This window comes from Bubalus bubalis, chromosome 2 (assembly GCF_019923935.1).
Source record: "Bubalus bubalis isolate 160015118507 breed Murrah chromosome 2, NDDB_SH_1, whole genome shotgun sequence".
Classification (NCBI taxonomy): domain Eukaryota; kingdom Metazoa; phylum Chordata; class Mammalia; order Artiodactyla; family Bovidae; genus Bubalus; species Bubalus bubalis.
The window spans coordinates 83,906,372-83,925,820 of NC_059158.1; positions in this window are offsets into that span (position 1 = coordinate 83,906,372).

A 19,449-nucleotide genomic window follows, 5' to 3' on the forward strand; every position below is an offset into this window, starting at 1 on the left:
GTTGCATTTCTATATCATTTGGTACTTTTCCAGGCATTTCTGTGGAGGCCTGTGCCTTGGGAGTAACACTACTCAGGAAAGATGTGCCGTGTTTACAACAGAATATAATAGGCAGACGCTTAGGCAAATGCCATATGTGGCAATTCTTCCCACACAAAAGCAGTCCAAAATGTGTAAGTAATTCTTGTCATGTCAGAAAGTGCAAATGTTCTTCAGGTATGGTTGGTTGATTTTATAAATGAGTTTTTCCACTTTCCATAGTTACGTCAACAGACATTTCATTAAATTATATTTAAAGATTTGACAAGACAGGTCCTGTGGAAAGCATGTTAGCTTGAATTTCACCATCTCATCACATCACACTGTGACTGGTTTAAGTGTGGTAGAGCCTGAAAGGGTGGGCTTAATCAGCATGAACATTTGCAGAAAGTAATGAAATTTAATAATAAATAATTCCAAGAGGCCTCGTTAAGCTGGAACATTATTATCAAACTGAATATACATGTTGACAGCTATGCCAATAAATTTGAGAGCTGTGAACATTTACCACATAAAATAGTGAGTCCTTTAAAAGGCTCTGCTGTTCTTGTTCTAGGAAAAGGATTACTCCCTGACTTTGTTTTCTTTCTTTGTCAAAAAGAGAAAAATGAAGGGGAAAAAAAATCGTCTGGGCTTGCTGTCAGAGACATGCCTGCAAGGAAATGCAGTAGGTTTAAAAGAACTGTAAGAAAAAAAAAAAAGTCTAAAGAAATTATTATATTATCTCTGTTATCAAAATTAAGACTACAGATCTAGCTGACCACAGCAATTTCCTTGAGGTTTTACATCTTATCAAATTGATATAATGCTTTTGGATTTTCGTTATGAATAGGAATATAAGAAGATTACTTAATCCCTAGATCTTGATTCTGAATGCAGAATTGAACACAAACTCATTATAGTTGCTGCATTGAATTTAATAAAATTATGAGCCAATAATTAAATACTATGCTTCAGAACAGATTATGTTATTTTGCAATTACCAATAGTTTTTACAAAAGATAAAGGAAGCTGACAAGCTCTGTTAGATTTGTTTAGAATCCCTTGTTACAGAACATGGATACATTTTGACATTAAATTGTCTTGGATATAAAAATACCTAGTATGAAACTTCACATAGAGACCTGCCAGCATAGGTGATTACAAGTTAGCTACAACTGGAAGAGAATCAAATATATTGCAGAAGATATTGTATAGTAAATGAATTTGGTCCAAATGATATTAATTTTAGGCATAATTGCACAAACATTAACATCATTGAAGATATATAATCCCCTTAAAAGATTTTTTTTTTTTTTTAATATCTGCACAAAGTGTTTCTGGGACTTTAACAGATTTTCATTTTACTCTACTAAATCTCATAAACAGAAGTGAAAGAATGAGAATGAATGACCTTTCTTTGATTTTTGTGTTTTCCCATAAACACATTAGATTATGGAAGACCTCAGCACCTATTTTCCAATTGTAGTCCTCAGCAAAATGAAAGAAACCTGGCTTGAATTCTCTGAAAAACAATTATTGAAAATGCCTGTACTGTGTTTCTGATTCAGAAGATCTTGTAACCACTGCAGGGAAGTTCTATGCTAAAAGCCATAGACTAAAACTATTTTCTCCTAGTTTCTGTACGACAATCAAATATCTGAATCTGAGGGCTGCTGCTGCTGCTGCTGCTAAGTCGCTTCAGTTGTATCTGACTCTTTGTGACCCCATAGATGGCAGCCCACCAGGCTCCACCGTCCCTGGGATTCTCCAGGCAAGAACACTGGAGTGAGTTGCCATTTCCTTCTCCAATGCATATAAGTGAAAAGTGAAAGTGAAGTTGTTCAGTCGTGTCTGACTCTTAGTGACCCCATGGACTGCAGCCGACCAGGCTCATCTGTCCATGGGATTTTCCAGGCAAGAGTACTGGAGTGGGTTGCCATCGCCTTCTCCATAAGACTGAGTAGTAAGGGAGAATTCAGAGGGAGAGCCTTTCCTTATTTCTGTGCATGCTCAGTTGTGACGATGTGTCCAACTCTCTAGCGACCCTGAGGACTGTTGCCTGCCAGGCTCCTCTGTCCTTAGGGTTCTCCAGGCAAGAATATTGGAGTGGGTTGCCATGCCTTCCTCCAGGAGATCTTCGCAACCCAGGGATCAAACCCACATCTTCTGCGTCTCCTGCATTGGCAGGCAGATTCTTTACCACTGTGCCACCTGGGAAGCCCCCTATTTCTGCCCAGGTTCTGATAAAAACGCTAGTGCTTCCTGGATACCTAAATCTTCCATACCAGTTTATGTCTGTGTAAGCTCAGGGGTCAGCTACTTCTGAAATGGTAGATATTTTAAGTTGTTTAAAGTGAAATTTATTCAAGTATTAATGTGAAAAATAACCATAACTTAAGTTCAGGAAGGTAAAGCTTGTGGGAAATGAGATCTGACAATAATTCCTTGAGTGTGTAAGAAGTAGAAATATTTCATACCCCTTCCCTGCAGCTTTAATTTCCATGGCAGACAACAACTCCCCCAACCCCTGGAATTATAAATAACATTGGATCATATTTTCTTCATGCTATTTTTTTAAGAAATAAAACATTTTAGCCTCCCCTTTGTTCTCCCCTAAGGTAATCACATTAACAAATTTTATGTGTATTTTTTATACTTTCACTACTATGTAACTATCCATTAACAAGATACATTTTATTTTCATGTGTTTGAAAAATTACATAATGCTATCATCCTATACATATTGTTCTATAACTTGCTTTTAAAAAGTAAATAAACATTAAATTTTGAGATTTATTTGTGTTGATTTACTTATTGTTCTATTATTCTGTCTAGCTGAGTATGCATTTAACTTTTGCTGCTTTTTACAGTTATACCAAAATCTATCAATTTCTGTATATGTTATTTTGGGGGATTTGCCGGGGTCCAGCCCCGGTGGATCCAGGGACTTCGAAGCGGGGACGGCGTCGGCGAGGATCAGGAAACAACTGCTTAATTAAACTTTAATTAAGGATATAAAGAGTAATAGAATAAGGATAGCTCAGTGAGGAAATTCAGTGGAGAAAAGAGGCTGAAATAAGGATAGCTCAGTGAGGAAATTCAGTGGAGAAAAGAGGCTGAATAATTCAGCCAGAAGGTGAGAGAAAGAACGACATGGGGAGACCAAGTTTTGGTGAACAAGGCCCGCACTTTATTTTCCAAAGTAGTTTTTATACCTTAAGTTATGCATAGAGGATAATGGGGGAAGAGGTAGAGTCATGCAGCAAGCCAGGCTTTCTTCCTGCAAACTTATCATATGCAAAAGCTTAGGTGATTTGCATCATCTTCTGGCCCAGAGGCCTGTTAACATTTTAAGACCCTTTCTTCAGAAAGCTTATTTTTCTCTAAAGGTGATTGGTCAGGAGCCACCCTCCAAAAGCATTAGATAAAGTTGCATTCCTACAGAGCAAAGGTGTGGTGGGCTATAACAAGAAAAAGAATTAACTCAAGGGTCCCAGGTTACAAACATTAAAGCTACTACTTACACCAATTATATTAATCAATACACTGCCAGGGACACAGCAGGTAAGGGATATGGAAACTTAGCAGCAAACATTGGCCCAACAAATGAAAATCCCTTCACCAATACAATTTCTAATCAATCTTTTAACTGCTCAAAGGAATCTGTATTTAGACAGTTTAGAACATGGAGCTGTAAGTTAACTCTTTTCTCAGAGAGAGGTAGTGGGGGACAGCCCCCCGTAAAGTCAGAGGTGTAGGTGAAAGCACAAAGCAGAAAGTAGGCAGACTCTGGTTTTGGGGGGTAGATGCTCAAGAATTTCCAGGGGGACTCCTGAGGCTCGATCCCGCCTTTGCGTATGCCGAGCCTCCTTCCTCATGACCTTTGTCATGGGTAGAGCTCCTCACGCTGGCTCCCGGCAGTGATAGAATTCCAGTTGAGCTATTCCAGATCCTGAAAGATGATGCTGTGGAAAGTGCTGCACTCAATATGCAATATGCAATATGCACTCAATATGCAATATGCCGGCCCCCGGCAGGGATTCTTTCAAAGTTTTCATCATTACAAATAAAACTACAAAAAATTCTAAATTATGTGTTCTTATAAAAGTTTTGTTTGTGTTGTTAATGTTCTTGTTAGAGTACATACCTAGGGATTGAATTGGTAGATTTCAGATTTTGTACCTTTCCTACATTAAAGGATACTTTGAAAATGCTTTCATAATTGGTCCTAATGATTTATACCCCTATTGTAATGAACCAAAGCTACCTAATCCTTATCAACACCAGGTGTTATAATTTTTTTGCCAGTCTGGTATGAAATAGTATTTTGAAAATATTAATGTGTGTGGATATCTTCCCACAGGATTGTGTTAACTGACAATGGAAATTTACTTTTCTGGTATTCATTCGAATCCTTTCCATATTTTACTATATTATTGTGTTTTTATCATATATGAGTTCTATAATTTTTTTGATTACGTTTCCTGGGATACGTGTTTCAGATGTCTTCTTCCAGTGTGTGTCTTGTCCTTATATTTTGTTTTTGATATTCCTTATGAACAGAGATTTAAATTTTGATCCAAATTACTCCATCTTTTCCTTTATAACCCTTATTTTTTTGCCATCCTAAGTCCAAAAATATTTCCTATTTTTATTCTTTATTTGTAAGTTTTAATATCCTTGGAATTATGTCTGTGTATATTGTTTGGCTAACAGTCTGATTTTATTATTATTATTATTTAATATATGAAGCTAATGTCCAAATTCTCATTTTGGAATAGTTTGTTCTTTGATGATGTGTTTTAATACCCTGTTTACAACTTCCAAGTTCATCTATATTTATACTTCTGTTTCTGGGATTCCTATTCATTTCTATTGATTAAAATGTCTTTTTCTACTCTATAAACACATTGTATTCATTACTGTGGCTTTATATAAAAACATTTATTTCTGGTGGAGAAAGACCTCTCTGTTCTGTGATTTTTTCCCCCCAAATATATTTGGCTAGCCTCAGAGCTTTATTTCTCTATATGGATTTAAGAATCAGTTTGTTAAGGCATAGGAAAAATCCTATTATGCTTTTGATTGGAATTGCATTGAATTTATAATGCCCAAGAAGTTTTTTATTTTGTCTACATAATACTAACATGCTCAAATGAATAGTTGATGCTGTACTCCAGACTTTAATGCCAAGACACAAATAGTATGCATACATCACTTCCAAATCTAACTTAAGAGATGTGAACCTGTGTTGGAAGTACTTTAGAAAGAAGAGCAGGTGGTTTTTAAAATAGGAAAGAATTTGGAGAGGATCCAATTTTAAAAACAGAAATAGAAAATGAGCAAAAAAATATAACCATGGCAGGGAATGAAATGACATCTTATCAGGTATGAGGATGGGGCCAAGAGGATACACGGAGGGAGTCGCAAAAGAATGCTAGTTGCAGTGTTTGATTCTTCAATGTCCTGAAATTGGAAGCTTGTCGAATGTATTTCAATGTGGTAACCATTTCCCGCAAATAACAAATAAATTAGTTTCAAAAACCACTGCCAAGTTCAAGCTCTAGAATCTGCCAGTTTAAATGGTCTGTGCCAATGCATTCTTGTATACCCCACTTCCCTCTGCCAGCTTCATTGCTGATTGGATACTGATGGATGACACTTCTCTGTTCCAAAGCAGTACTTTATAAATAACAATGCTGTGATCTACAGCACAATAGCAATGCCTATTTTTGCAGCGATTGGACTGGCTGGAAACAAATGATTTCCCTAACAGCGGGACTTTGAATGGATTCTGGTCTCTGGATCCATCTTTACTAAATGTGTTGACAAGGTATTAAAACAAGATGTATATGTTTTTATGAATGTTAACATTTTTAGGCCCAGAGAAAATTTACTATTTAAATGCACTTGTGCTAATGTAAGTAAAAAAAAAAAAAAAAAAAACTAAACTAAATAAAACAAATTGGTATTGGTACCAGGGGAAATGTCAGGCACACAGCACATATTTGTTAGATAAACATTACCATGTGATGTTAACTACGGTCAGTGCCTTATGTCCCTAGTGTTTCTCTTTATTATTATATCTGAAGAATATATTTTTTCATAGACTTGTTTAAAAAAGATGCCTTGATAAGATTGACAATATTTGGATGAGAAAAGCTTAACTGTCAAAAATACGACCAAAATATAAAAGTTACCATAATTTTAAGATTGTCTATTTACAGGGATATGGTCATTACTAAACATGATGACATTAAATGTAAGTCAAGAATTTACATCAGCTAATTAAGGATTCTGTAATAAGAAAGCCAGGTGGCTAGCTAGATTAAAAAGACTCAAGAAATAAATTTCACAAGAATTTTATAATGGAGATTGTTAAGAATTGTAGACTAAGGTAATTACTAGAACTGCAAGGGGTTACATTATCATTTTGTCAAATTCTTCCAGCTTACCCATGAGAACCCCAAGTACCAGTTATTCTTTAATTCAAAAATTACAGGCAAGATTATTTTAATGCCATGGTGCACAATTCCCTCTCCTGTCATGAGTGAGACCTCTTTTCTGTACACGTGGAAGCCCTAAACTCCACCCTACCGAATTATATAGCTTGGAATCTGTAAAGAGGATACAAATGAACTTATTTGTATTTACCAAACAGAAGTAGAGTCACAAATGTAGAAAACAAATTTATGGGTACCAGGGAGTAAGAATGATAAATTGGGAGATTGGGATTGACATAAATATACTACTATATATAAAATAGATAACTAACAAGGACCTACTGTATAGCCTAGGGTGCTCTACTCAATATCCTGTAATGACCCAAATGGAAAAAGAATTTAAAAAAAAGAGTGGGAAGATTTGGGAGAATGGCATTGAAACATGTAAAATATCATGTATGAAATGAGCTGCCAGTCCAGGTTCGATGCACGATACTGGATGCTTGGGGCTGGTGCACTGGGACGACCCAGAGGGATGGAATGGGGAGGGAGGAGGGAGGAGGGTTCAGGATGGGGAACACATGTATACCTGTGGTGGATTCATTTTGATATTTGGCAAAACTAATACAGTTATGTAAAGTTTAAAAATAAAATAAAATTAAAAAAAAAAAAAAGAGTGGATATATGTATAACTGATTCACTTTGCTGTATACCTAAAACCAACAAAACATTGTAAATCAACTATATTCCCATAAAAATTTCAAAAAATAAAATGAAAAAAAAAAATGGTTTGACTGTGTCATACTCTCTCTCTGCAGGCTTTTGCAAATATTCTTTTACTTTAGAATGCCATTTCTCCTACCATCTAATACATGTTGATAACCTCCTACTTTTACTTTGATAAAAATAGGAATTAGTAACATTTATGACACGCTTGAAAGTGAAGTGAAAGTGAAGTTGCTCAGTCATGTCGACTCTTTGCGACCCCGTGGACTGTAGCCCACCAGGCTCCTCCGTCCATGGGATTCTCCAGGCAAGAATACTGGAGTGGGTTGCCATTTCCTTCTCCATATGACATGCTTACTACATGCCAAATTTCTAAGCATATTACATCACTTTACTCATTAAATCCCCATATTGACCTATTGAAACATATAAATTATCATCCCCATTTGATAGATGGGGAAACCGAGAAACTGAAAACTTAAATATTAATACCTTGAGCAAGAACACAAAGTCAGTTTCCCAGATTAAAGCTCAGGCAATATACCTCCAAGACAGTAAATTATAATCTATATGTTACACCAGCACCACAGATTCAGCTCATACTTTACCTTCTCTTCAGACTCTTCTGTCCAGGAAATATCTCTTCTGAGCTCCCACAGGGACCACCATACATAGCAACTTCCAAGGTACATACAAGTAAATTTTACTTTTGCTCTCCCACTGTGGGGGTTTCCCTGGTGGCTCAGAAGCTAAAGAATCTGTCTGTAATGCAGGAAACCCGGGTTCAATCCTTGGGTCAGGATGATCCCCAGGAGAAGAGAATGGCAGTCCACTCCAGTATCCTTGCCTGGAGAATTCCATGGACAGAGAAGCCTGGCAGGCTACAGTCCATGAGATCACAAAGAGTTGGACACGATAGAGCCACTAACTCTGTGTGATCTTCTTGAAGACAATGAACAGCATTTTATAGTACTAAGAGTTTAGACCTGGGATTAGACAGACCTGGATTTGATCCCATGTCTGTCACTTAAAATGTAAACTTGGCAAATTCCTTAATCTACTGGAGCTAGGTTTTATCATCTATAAATTGGGGACAATAATAATTGCTTCATCATAACATTATACTAGAAAGATTAAGTGTATTCAGCACATCATTGCTTAATATAGATTGTTAATAATTATTTCCTGTATCCTCTAAGTTTATTATCATAATTGTTGATGCAGATTTGTTGCATAAATTGGGCTCTGAGGGACACAGATGAACCAGATTGTATTCTGAATTTACTGACTAGTGACACCCTTGTTTCTTGAACTGTGGAGCTTAACCTTCAATATAGAGAGAATATCCCTCCCTTAGCTATGTTATCTTCAGCTTAGGGTCCTCCTGGCAATGCATTCGTCACCTTAGTTGATATATCAACTCAGGCTACCTGGGATATTATTTAGGTCACAGGAAATAGATATGTTTTTTTAATGCACTGATGTTTTCTGAACTGAAAGAAGGCTGGACATGGAGAGAATTGAGTCCTTTAAATAGCTCCTTGAAGCAGGGGGAAGGAGCTATTGTAGAGGGGCGATCTGAGCCACTGAGATGTTACATGACCTTCAAGGTATTATTCTACTTTTGCCCTAGAAAAAAGGAAAACAAAACTACAAAACTTTTGGTTCCCTTCATCCATCGCCCCTAGTGTGACTGTGTATGTCTGGATGTGTTGAGATGTGCCCACACATCACCTTTGTCAAATAAGGTTTGGGGGAGCCAGCTTAGCACTGCGGTGGGAGGTAAGAATCAGTTCTGAAGTTTTGCCTTTAAAAATATGGCCTTTTAGTGATAAAACTGGAACTTATATAAACAAACTTGTGAGAAAGCAAGCCAAAAAGGAATGCTTGCGTGTGCGCTCATTCGTGTCCGACTCGCTTCTTAAAAGAATGAAGCTGTTAATGAGAAAACCCATTATGGATCCAGTGTCAAAGCGCAAGGTACTCACCAGCATTCCCGGCATCAGGGTCCCAGTGTACTTCTGAAGTTGTGATGAATTCCATGGTGTGATTAGGTACCTAGAAAACTGAGGCACCTCCAGTGGGGTTTTCTGAGTGTATCGGGTGAGGTTCCACTAGTTAGGAAAAGATTCTGTCAAATTAAAGTATGATGTTAGCTTGTCGAAGGAGTGGCAGTTATAAATCTCCACGACTGATGTACAGTAGTCCCCCATTATCCGTGGTTTTGCTGTCTGTGTTTTTCAGTTACCCAAGATCAACCCTGATCCAAAAATATTAAATGGGAAATTCTAGAAATTAGCAATTGGCAAATTTTAAAGGGAGCCACATTCTGAGTAGCTCCTGTGCCGAAATCTGGTGATGATCCCTCTAGGTCCCTCCCCAAACGTGAATCATCCCTTTGGCAAAAATAACTCTGCTGGTTATCAGAGCGGCTGTGGGCGTGTCACAGTGCTCGCTGCAAATAAGTCTTATTTTACTTAATAATGGCCCCAAGACACAAGAGGAGTGACGCTGGCAATTTGGATATGCCAAAGACAAGTCGTAAAGTGCTTCCTTTAAGTGAGATGGGCAAGTTCTCGACTTGATAGGGAAAGAAAAACATTGTATGCTGAGGTTGCTGAGACTTACAGTAAGAACGAATCTTCCATCTGTGAAATTGTAAAGAAATAGAAATTTGTGCTAGTTTTCTTGTTGCACTTTAAACTGCAAAAGTTACAGCCACTGTGTGTGATGAATGCTTAGTTAAGATGGAAAAAGACGTTACATTGGTATAGTAAGATATTTTGAAAGAGAGAGGGAGGTCATATTCACACAACTATCATTAGTCTCTTGTTAAAATTGTTGTATGTTATTTATTAGTTATTATTGTTAATCTCTTACTGCACCTGGTTTACAAAATAAGCTTTGTCATAGGTATGTATGTACACAGAAAAAACCAGTATACCGGTATATATAGGTTCGGTACTATCCAGGCTTTTAGGCATCCACTGGGGGCGGGGCGGTTAGGAATATATCCCCTGTGGTTAAAGGGCACTACTGCCTTCTCCACTTATCCCCCAGAATAACCCTTTAAAATGGGAATATAGCCTATCATGCCTTTGTTTGGACCTCTGCAATGGCTTTTTGTTGTTTCTTGCACTATGAATACACTAGAAAGTCATGCTATGTCCTTCAAGGTCCTCCATGATCCAGACTGTGCTTTCCTTTGCAAGGTCATTCACTCCTCCTCTGTGTATGCCTACAGACCCAGGGGCCTCTTAAATTTCCTGAGGGCACCCAATCTTTTCCCACATTAAGGCTGTTCCCTCCCCTCTTTAAGGAATCCTTTTAAATATCCTCTTAGAGAGGTCTTCCCTAACTACCTTTCCCTTCTACAGCCTATTCTGTATCATTTGCCCTATTCATATCTTCATAAAACAATTGATAATTTGAATTATGGGTTTTTGTTAGTTTGTCTATTCTTGTGCGGGCTTCCCTGGTTCGCTCAGTGGTAAATAATCCACCTGCAATGCAGGAGTTGCAGGAGGTGCGTGTTTGATTCTTGGGTTGGGAAGATCCTCTGGAGGAGGGCATGGCAACCCACTCCAGTATTCTTGCCTAGAGAATCCCATGGAAGGAGGCGCCTGGTGGGATATAGTCCATAGGGTCACAAAAAGTCAGACACGACTGCAGCTTAGCATGTAAGCTATACTTGTATATGGTTTTCCTTCTTTATTAGACTACAAACTCCAAGAGGGACCTTTATCTGCCTGTTTATCACTGTATGGCCAACACAGCTTACTATATAGACTATAATGTGTGGGTATGTGTTCAGTAGCATTTACTGACTGAAGAATGAGTGAATAATTAGTTCTAGTCTCATCTTATGGAGATCTATTAGATTATCATCTTTTTCTCCTTGCTCTGGCGAGTGCCTGAAGTCAGTTTTGAGGAGGGACTCCAAGTAGCAGTATGTCTGAATTCTGGCGAAGTTAGAGACCAGTAGAATGGCTAATATGTATTTGTCATGTGCATGGCACTCTGAGGGATGCAAGTTGAGCTAGATGTGATCTGATTTCTGCCACATGTTACAATTTAGGGTATGGGCATGTTCCTCTGAATATATGAGTCTAGTGTGAGTGGGGCAGACAGGTCAGCACCATGTGTTAAGTGCAATTGTGCTACTATGTTCTAAGTGCTATGGGGGAATGTAGGTAATACTTGGATTTTTAAAATAACACTTTGAAGGCAGTGAGTCTATAGTCTTTCTAACTTAAACTGTTCTGTATAAGCAATGGGCTTTCTGCATCTTTAAGTTTATATGCCATTACAAAAATTGAGTGGGACTGGTAAACTCATCTCTATGTCATTCCCTTATTAAGTCAGAAAACATTCTTTGATCTCCCACACAGGAACAGTCACTGTGCCTGGTGTGTTAGGCACCAGGGACATTGCTGTGAATAAAAGAGACTAACCCCCTGCTCTCACAATGCCCTTTCATTTGTGTGCGAAACACAGATGCTAAATAAGAACCATAATGTCAGATTTTGAAAAATATAATGACAGAGGAGAGTGATGAGATGCAGAACCACTGGGGGAACTGGGGGTTAGTCACTTTAGGTAGGCTGATAAGGAGAGGCCTCCCTAAACATGTGGCGTTTGACCCGAGGCTTGAGGGATGAGCAGGAGCTGCTCCTAGGAGAGCTTAAAGGAAGAGCCTTCCATTCAGAGGGGGGCAGAAGTAAGACCCCTGAGGTGGGACAGGGCTATGTGTGAAGAACAGGGAAGCCAGCATAGCTGAGCCTAGTGGGGAGGAGAATGAGAGGGGTCACAAAGATAGAACATGTAAGGTCATATGGGCTGTGCACAAGAGTTAGAATTTGATTCTAAGAAAGAACAAGGGGAAGTCATTGAGGTTCTGTAAGTACAAGATTGACAGAATCTGATTTATATTTTCAAAGGATCATGCTGTAAAAAGAAGGGGTTTTAAAGGGAGCATGAGTAAAATAAATGACTTAATGATCTTTGAGATTACTACTGCACATGCGTTTCCGTTTATGATAACACAGCTCAGCAGACGTGTGTTGAGTACCCTCTATGCGCCAAGCACTGTGCAGGAGTAACCAGCTGGTGCTGTTGGACTGCATCAGCAGTATTACTGAAATTTTCTGCAGGGACATGATGGCCATATTTTTCAAAATTGATTTCTTCATTCATTTTCAATTTCCTTTTCATGATTAGCTAAATCCAAAGCAAATGTTTGGGGTCCTTTTAACCTACTCACCTCAAACCCTCTTTCTCTTTCTGAGCAGACCTGTAATTTCCCGAAGTAGTGCGTGGCTCTGGCATATAGTACTTATCCTGAAGAAGCAGGTTCTGCTGGGGGTTCATGCTTGAGTCCATTTTTCTTATCTTCCTCAAATGGCCGAAGTTAACTGATTTGAAAGGGCCTCATTTTAAATTACATTCATTCAGTGAAAACAGAAATTAACACTTAGAGACATCTATATGCTAATGATTGTAGCTCAGGGAATTCACTTCTAACCTTTTCAAAAGGCACTGGTAAAGAGCCATTTCACTTGAAAGCAACTTAGTAAAACTGGTACATTAATTAAATACCATAAAATTTCTTTAAAAATCTTTATTTCATTTATCATTTATGCTATTTTTTTTTCTTTTTTATGTGAGTTACCTTGGCTCAGATTGTGCCTTCTAGAACATATTATTTAGCAGAGTATTTGACATGAATAATGCAAAATCCAGAGCGATAATGTAATGCCATGAGTTTGGAAGATAGTAAAAGAACAAAAGACAAACAAAGGAAATCTGTTCATCAAGACCACTGTTAGCTTTGAGCAAAATTTTTCTTTTAAAGTGCCGTTTGTTTAGTCAGTGAAGCCCTGAGTGAGGGCACAAGCCCAGTCTTGGTGGATGAAGTTGGGGTGCAAAGCTTCACTTGCCTCTTCAGTGCCATGCACCTGCAAGCGAACAGATTGCACAGATGTATATTGCATCCTTTAGGGCTCTATTTCTCATCTCTGCAGCTTACTTATTTGTATTTACTTAGCTTTATCTGTGATTTCAGGTCTTTATATTATCAGGGACATACAGGGCTTTTCCCTAGTCCACCTATATCCTGAAGAGTAAAATCTGCTCAGGATTATGGAGTAGGATGAATTTTGTTGAACTGCATGAAGGGAGATCTTATACCTGAGCAGGGAAGCCCTTTCAAGGGGATGGATTAAGTCAAAGGGACTCTGGGTTTTTTTTTTTTTTTTTTTTTTCTATCTTCTGAATAAGTAAGCAATAGTTTAGAACATGGGGTTGTAAAGTCACATTTGCTTGTAAATCTGAGTTCCACCTGTCATTTACGGGTTGTATAATGTTGAGCATGCTATTAAACTCCTAGAGATTTGGTTTTCTCATCTGTAAAGTGGGAACAATAATATCTACTGGGAGAATTAAATGAGGAAATACAAGTCAAGTGCTTGGTAAGATGCTAGGTACAGAGGAAGTGCTCAGTAGAGAGTACTGTTTGAAGTGCTGAGGATGAATTTAAAAAATAAACAAGTGGAAATATTGCTGCTTTTAGAAAATTGCTGCTCTAGAAAATGATCCCCAAATTAAGCTGAAATAAGGGCACTCAGATATCTAAGTTGGCAATGTCGTATGACAGTGTTAGTCGCTCAGTTGTGTCTGACTCTTTGCGACCCCATGGACTGTGGCCCACCAATTGTCCAGGCAAGAATACTGTAGTGGGTCACCATTTCCTTCTCCAGGGGATCTTCTTGAACAAGGGATCAAACCCAGGTCTCCTGCACTGCAGGCAGATTTTTTACCGTCTGAGCCACCAGGGAAGCCCCTATGTTGTGTGATTCTTTGGTTAAATATTCTTTTGTCATGTTTATCTCATACTTTATTTTTCCTTGACCCATGTCCTCAAAAGTAGCATTCTATAATTATCAAAAGGAATCATATCAATAAATTAGCCCATGTTATATTTATTACCCCTCATTTTAAACTGTGAAGTTGAATATACTTTGACCTATATTTACACCCATGAAACCTTCAGCACAATCAAAATAATAAATATATCCATCACTCTTCAAAGTTTAATTGTGCATTTCTGCAATCTCTCTTTTTACCCTCCCATCCTCACCAGCACCAAGCCCCTTCCCATCCCCAGACAGCCAGTGATATGTTATCTTTCACTATAGATTAGTTTGCATTTTCTAGAATTTTATATAAATGGAATCATATAGCATGTGCTCTTTCTTTTTTGGTGTTTTGATCTGGCTTCTTTCATTTAGCATAGTTATTTTGAATTTTATTTTCAAGGTAAGCAAAGGCATTTTTCTATCCAAACAGCATTCATGTTGTTGTGTCTATTAATAATTTATTCCTTCTTTTTGCCAAGTAGTATTTTATTCTATATTTATACCACAATTTACTTATTCATTCAATAATAAATGTTGATGAGCATTTGGATCATTTCCAGATTTCAATTGTTACTACTAAATTTGCTATGAAATCAAATATAAGTCTCTGTATGGACATACACTTTCCTTTTTCTGGCAGAAATACGTAGGAGTGAAATGACTAAATCATAGAGTAAGTGTACGTTAAATTTTTGTCATGCTGTTTTCCAAAGTGGTTGTAGCATTTCATACTCTATCAGTATAAGAGTTGTAGCTGCTGCATTCCTTTACCAACAGTAAGTCAGCTTGGCCTTTTTAATTTTAGTCACTTAAAGAGTGATACAGTGATGTCTCATTGTGATTTTAATTTACTTAATGACTATCAGGTGTCTTTTTGACATCCTTTATCCTCTTTGGTGAAGTGACTATTTAAATATTTTGCTCCACTCATAAATTGAGTTGTTAATGATTTTGACAATTATTTATATATTTTAGATACAAATCCTGTAACAGAAATGTGATTTGCAAATATTTTTTCCTGTTGTGGCTGCCTTTTCATTCTATTTGTGATGTCTTTGAAGGGACACTCAATTTTGATGGTTTAATTTATCATTTATCAATTTATCACACATGAGTCATGGATCTTTGCTTAAGTCAAGGCTACAAAGTTTTTCAGTTCTTCCTTCTAGAAGTTTTATGGATTTCAGTTCAGTTCAGTCACTCAGTCATGTCCAACTCTTTGTGACCCCATGAACCACAGCACGCCAGGCCTCCCAGTCACCAACTCCTGGAGTTTACTCAAACTTATGTCCATCGAGTTGGTGATGCCATCCAGCCATCTCATTCTCTGTCGTCCCCTTCTCATTCTGCCTTCAATCTCTCCCAACATCAGAGTCTTTTCCAATGAGTCAGCTCTTCGGATCAGGTGGCAAAAATATTGGAGTTTCAGCTTCAACATCAGTCTTTCCAATGAACACCCAGGACTGATCTCCTTTAGGATGAACTGTTTGGATCTCCTTGCAGTCCAAGGGACTCTCAAGAGTCTTCTCCAACACCACGGTTCAAAAGCATCAATTCTTCTGCGCCTCAGCTTTCTTTATAGTCCAACACTCACATCCACACATGACCACTGGAAAAACCATAGCCTTGAGTAGATGGACCTTTGTTGGGAAAGTAATGCCTCTGCTTTTGAATATGCTATCTAGGTGGGTCATAACTTTCCTTCCAAGGAGTAAGCGTCTTTTAATTTCATGGCTGCGATAACCATCTGCAGTGATTTTGGAGCCCAGAAAAATAAAGTCAGCCACTGCTTTCACTGTTTCCCCATCTATTTCCCATGAAGTGATGGGACCAGATGCCATGATCTTAGTTTTCTGAATGTTGAGCTTTAAGCCAACTCTCTCACTCTCCTCTTTCACTTTCATCAAGAGGCTCTTTAGTTCTTCTTCACTTTCTGCCATAAGGGTGGTATCATCTGCATATCTGAGGTTATAGATATTTCTCCCAGCAATCTTGATTCCAGCTTGTGTTTCATCCAGCCCAGCATTTCTCATGATGTACTCTGCATATAATTTAAACAAGCAAGGTGACAATATACAGCCTCTGTGTACTCCTTTTCCTATTTGGAACCAGTCTGTTGTTCCATGTCCAGTTCTAACTGTTGCTTCCTGACCTGCATACAAATTTCTCAAGAGGCAGGTCAGGTGGTCTGGTATGCCCATCTCTTTCAGAATTTTCCACAGTTTATTGTGATCCACACAGTCAAAGGCTTTGGCATAGTCAATAAAGCAGAAATAGATGTTTTTCTGGAACTCTCTTGCTTTTTCAGTGATCCAGCGGATGTTGACAATTTGATCTCTGGTTCCTCTGCCTTTTCTAAAACCAGCTTGAACATCTAGAATTTCACAGTTCACATATTGCTGAAGCCTGGGTTGGAGAATTTTGAGCATTACTTTACTAACATGTGAGTTGAATGCAGTTGTGTGGTAGTTTGAGCATTCTTTGGCATTGCCTTTCTTTGAGATTGGAATGAAAACTGACCTTTTCCAGTCCTGTGGCCACTGCTGAGTTTTCCAAATTTGCTGGCATATTAAGTGCAGCACTTTCACAGTATCATCTTTCAGGATTTGAAATAGCTCAACTGGAATTCCATCACCTCCACTAGCTTTGTTCGTAGTGATACTTCCTAAGGCCCACTTGACTTCACATTCCAGGATGTGCTCTAGGTGAGTGATCACACCATCCTGATTATCTGGGTCATGAAGATCTTTTTTTGTACAGTTCTTCTGTGTATTCTTGCCACCTCTTCTTAATATTTTCTGCTTATATTAGGTCCATACCATTTCTGTTCTTTATTGAGCCCATCTTTGCATGAAATGTTCCCTTGGTATCTCTAATATTCTTGAAGAGATCTAGTCTTTCCTATATTATTGTTTTCCTCTATTTCTTTGCATTGATCGCTGAGGAAGTCTTTCTTATCTCTCTTTGCTATTCTTTCAAACTCTGCATTCAAGAGGGTATATCTTTCCTTTTCTCCTTTGCTTTTTGCTTTTCTTCTTTTCACAGCTATTTGTAAGGCCTCCTCAGCAGCCATTTTGCTTTTTTGCATTTCTTTCTCTTGAGGATGGTCTTTATCCTTCTCTCCTGTTCAATGTCAGGAACCTCCGTCCATGGCTCATCAGGCACTCTGTCTATCAGATCTAGTCCCTTAAATCTATTTCTCACTTCCATTTAGGTTTTACATTTAGGTGTATGATACATTTTGAATAAAAATGTTCATTTGCTGAGACATTAATATTCATCTTTTTGGATATGAATATTCAATTGTCACTGTACCTTTTGTTGAGAAAATTATGTTTTTTGTACCTGATTGCCTTTGTACCTTTGTCAAAAATCAATTGATCATATATGTATGGATCTACTTCTGGACTCTCCATCTTGCTCCATTTGTCTATTTTTAAGGCTGTGTTATTTTGTGTAACCTTTTAAGTCTCAAAGCAGTTTGCTGAGCTCCATTCCATCAGTCTCCTCCTCCATCTCTGTAGCTCAACTAGAAAATTCAGTTTAACCTTCTCTTTTAGTGAAATTTATCTAAGGTAAATTTAGCCAGTGATTTAAAATGGATCTAAGTCCTCTCTCTATCCTTTGACAGTTTTGTTTAATTTTAATTTTTATGTTGTTTGTGCTTTTGGTGGTGGTGGGGGAAGGTTGTGTGATAAAAATACCTTGACAAATTGTTTTATATTACATACAAACCTATAGAAATTAGCATGAATCATCAAATCGCTCAAGATGGGGTGGTACGTGGCAGTGGAAAAATCAAATGAAGAACCTAAAGTAAACACCAAACCCTTTCTAAAGGATTCCTGCTAATGAATGTGTCCATTCCTAGATTATAGCTCATTTTTATCCATTCTCTGCAATACACAGAGAAGGAAAATGTTCACTTTTGCTTTAGACATTCTCAAAAGCAGAGGCAGACCAGAAATCCCAGGACAAGATCCAACTGAGCCTGCTTGAGAATAGGGCTTTCTCAGGTAGGATTCCACTTGTAAATCCCAGCTGTCAAGCTGTGACAGACAGTCTCAAAAGAGGAAAGAGCCAGTCTAAGGGAGGAATCAGGAGAGTGTGTGTTGCTAAGTGTAAGGCCACCAAAGGTGGTTATCAGCCCTTTAATAGGTCCAAGCTGATTGGCGAGCTTCCTGTTGATGCTAATGAGGCTATTTTTATACTGATAGCTATATTATTCCCAGCAATTGTCATGGTTACATGTACAAAAGAAGAAGGCGAATGATAAACTTTCTGAATAAAGGAGATGGCATGAAATTGGAATCATTTAATCATTTATTCTAACAACAAAAACAGATCCTTTCTAAGGTGAGTTAATGAACTCTGTTTTACCCTGGAGGCTATAATCCTCCACTGACACCAGTCTCCTCATCTGTTAAAATGAGAGGGTTGGACTAGATGGTCTCTAAGGTCCCTTCCAGCACTGAAAATTCTATGAATCTGTGATTACTTAATGTTTTTCTCCGTGGCTGGAGGGTTTGCATTCTTCTTTGTAAGAACAAAGGGGACTTTTAACTTGGAAAATTTGAATTTTGTTTGCATCACAAATTGTATTTCAAAAGAAAGAAAAAACGGAGATGTTTGAGTTAAAGAAATTGGTCTCTAATATACTTTAGACCATGTATAATAACCCATTACTGTACCATAACCTGTAGTAAGCCTATTCAGTGATAGGTTGTGGGGATAGGGCATGGAAGCATTAAAAGCCTTCTGTGTGTGTGCTAAGTCGCTTCAGTTGTGTCCGACTCTCTGCGACCCTACGGACCATAGCTCACCAGGCTCGTCTGTCCTTGGGATTCTCCAGGCAAGAATACTGGAGTGGGTTGCCATGCTCTTCTCCAGGTGATCTTCCCAACCCAGAGATCAATCCTGCATCTCTCATGTCTCCTGCATTCGCAGGCTGGTTCTTTACCACTAGCGCCACCTGGGAAGCCTCCCAAATCCTGCTAGTTCTGGTTAAAGGTGCAATTTCAAATTTATGATAAATGAGTTCTTCTCTCAAGAATAGTATGATATCTGTGTTAATTCTACTTCTTTTTCAAAATGGTTCTCAAGCACAATTTGGCAGCATGCCTGAAACTAATAGGTAGATGTGTTCTTTTCTTACCATTTGTCAGAGTTGTGCCAGACCAAATCAGGGAGCTCATCTCCCAACTTGAGCAGACCCTATGCAGACATTAAAATAAAGCATCAGAATACTCTCAGACAGGAATCTGCAAGAATATTACTGAGGTTGTTATATATCTGGGCCAAAAATGGGTAGGATTTTATTTTATCATGTTTGCATATCATAG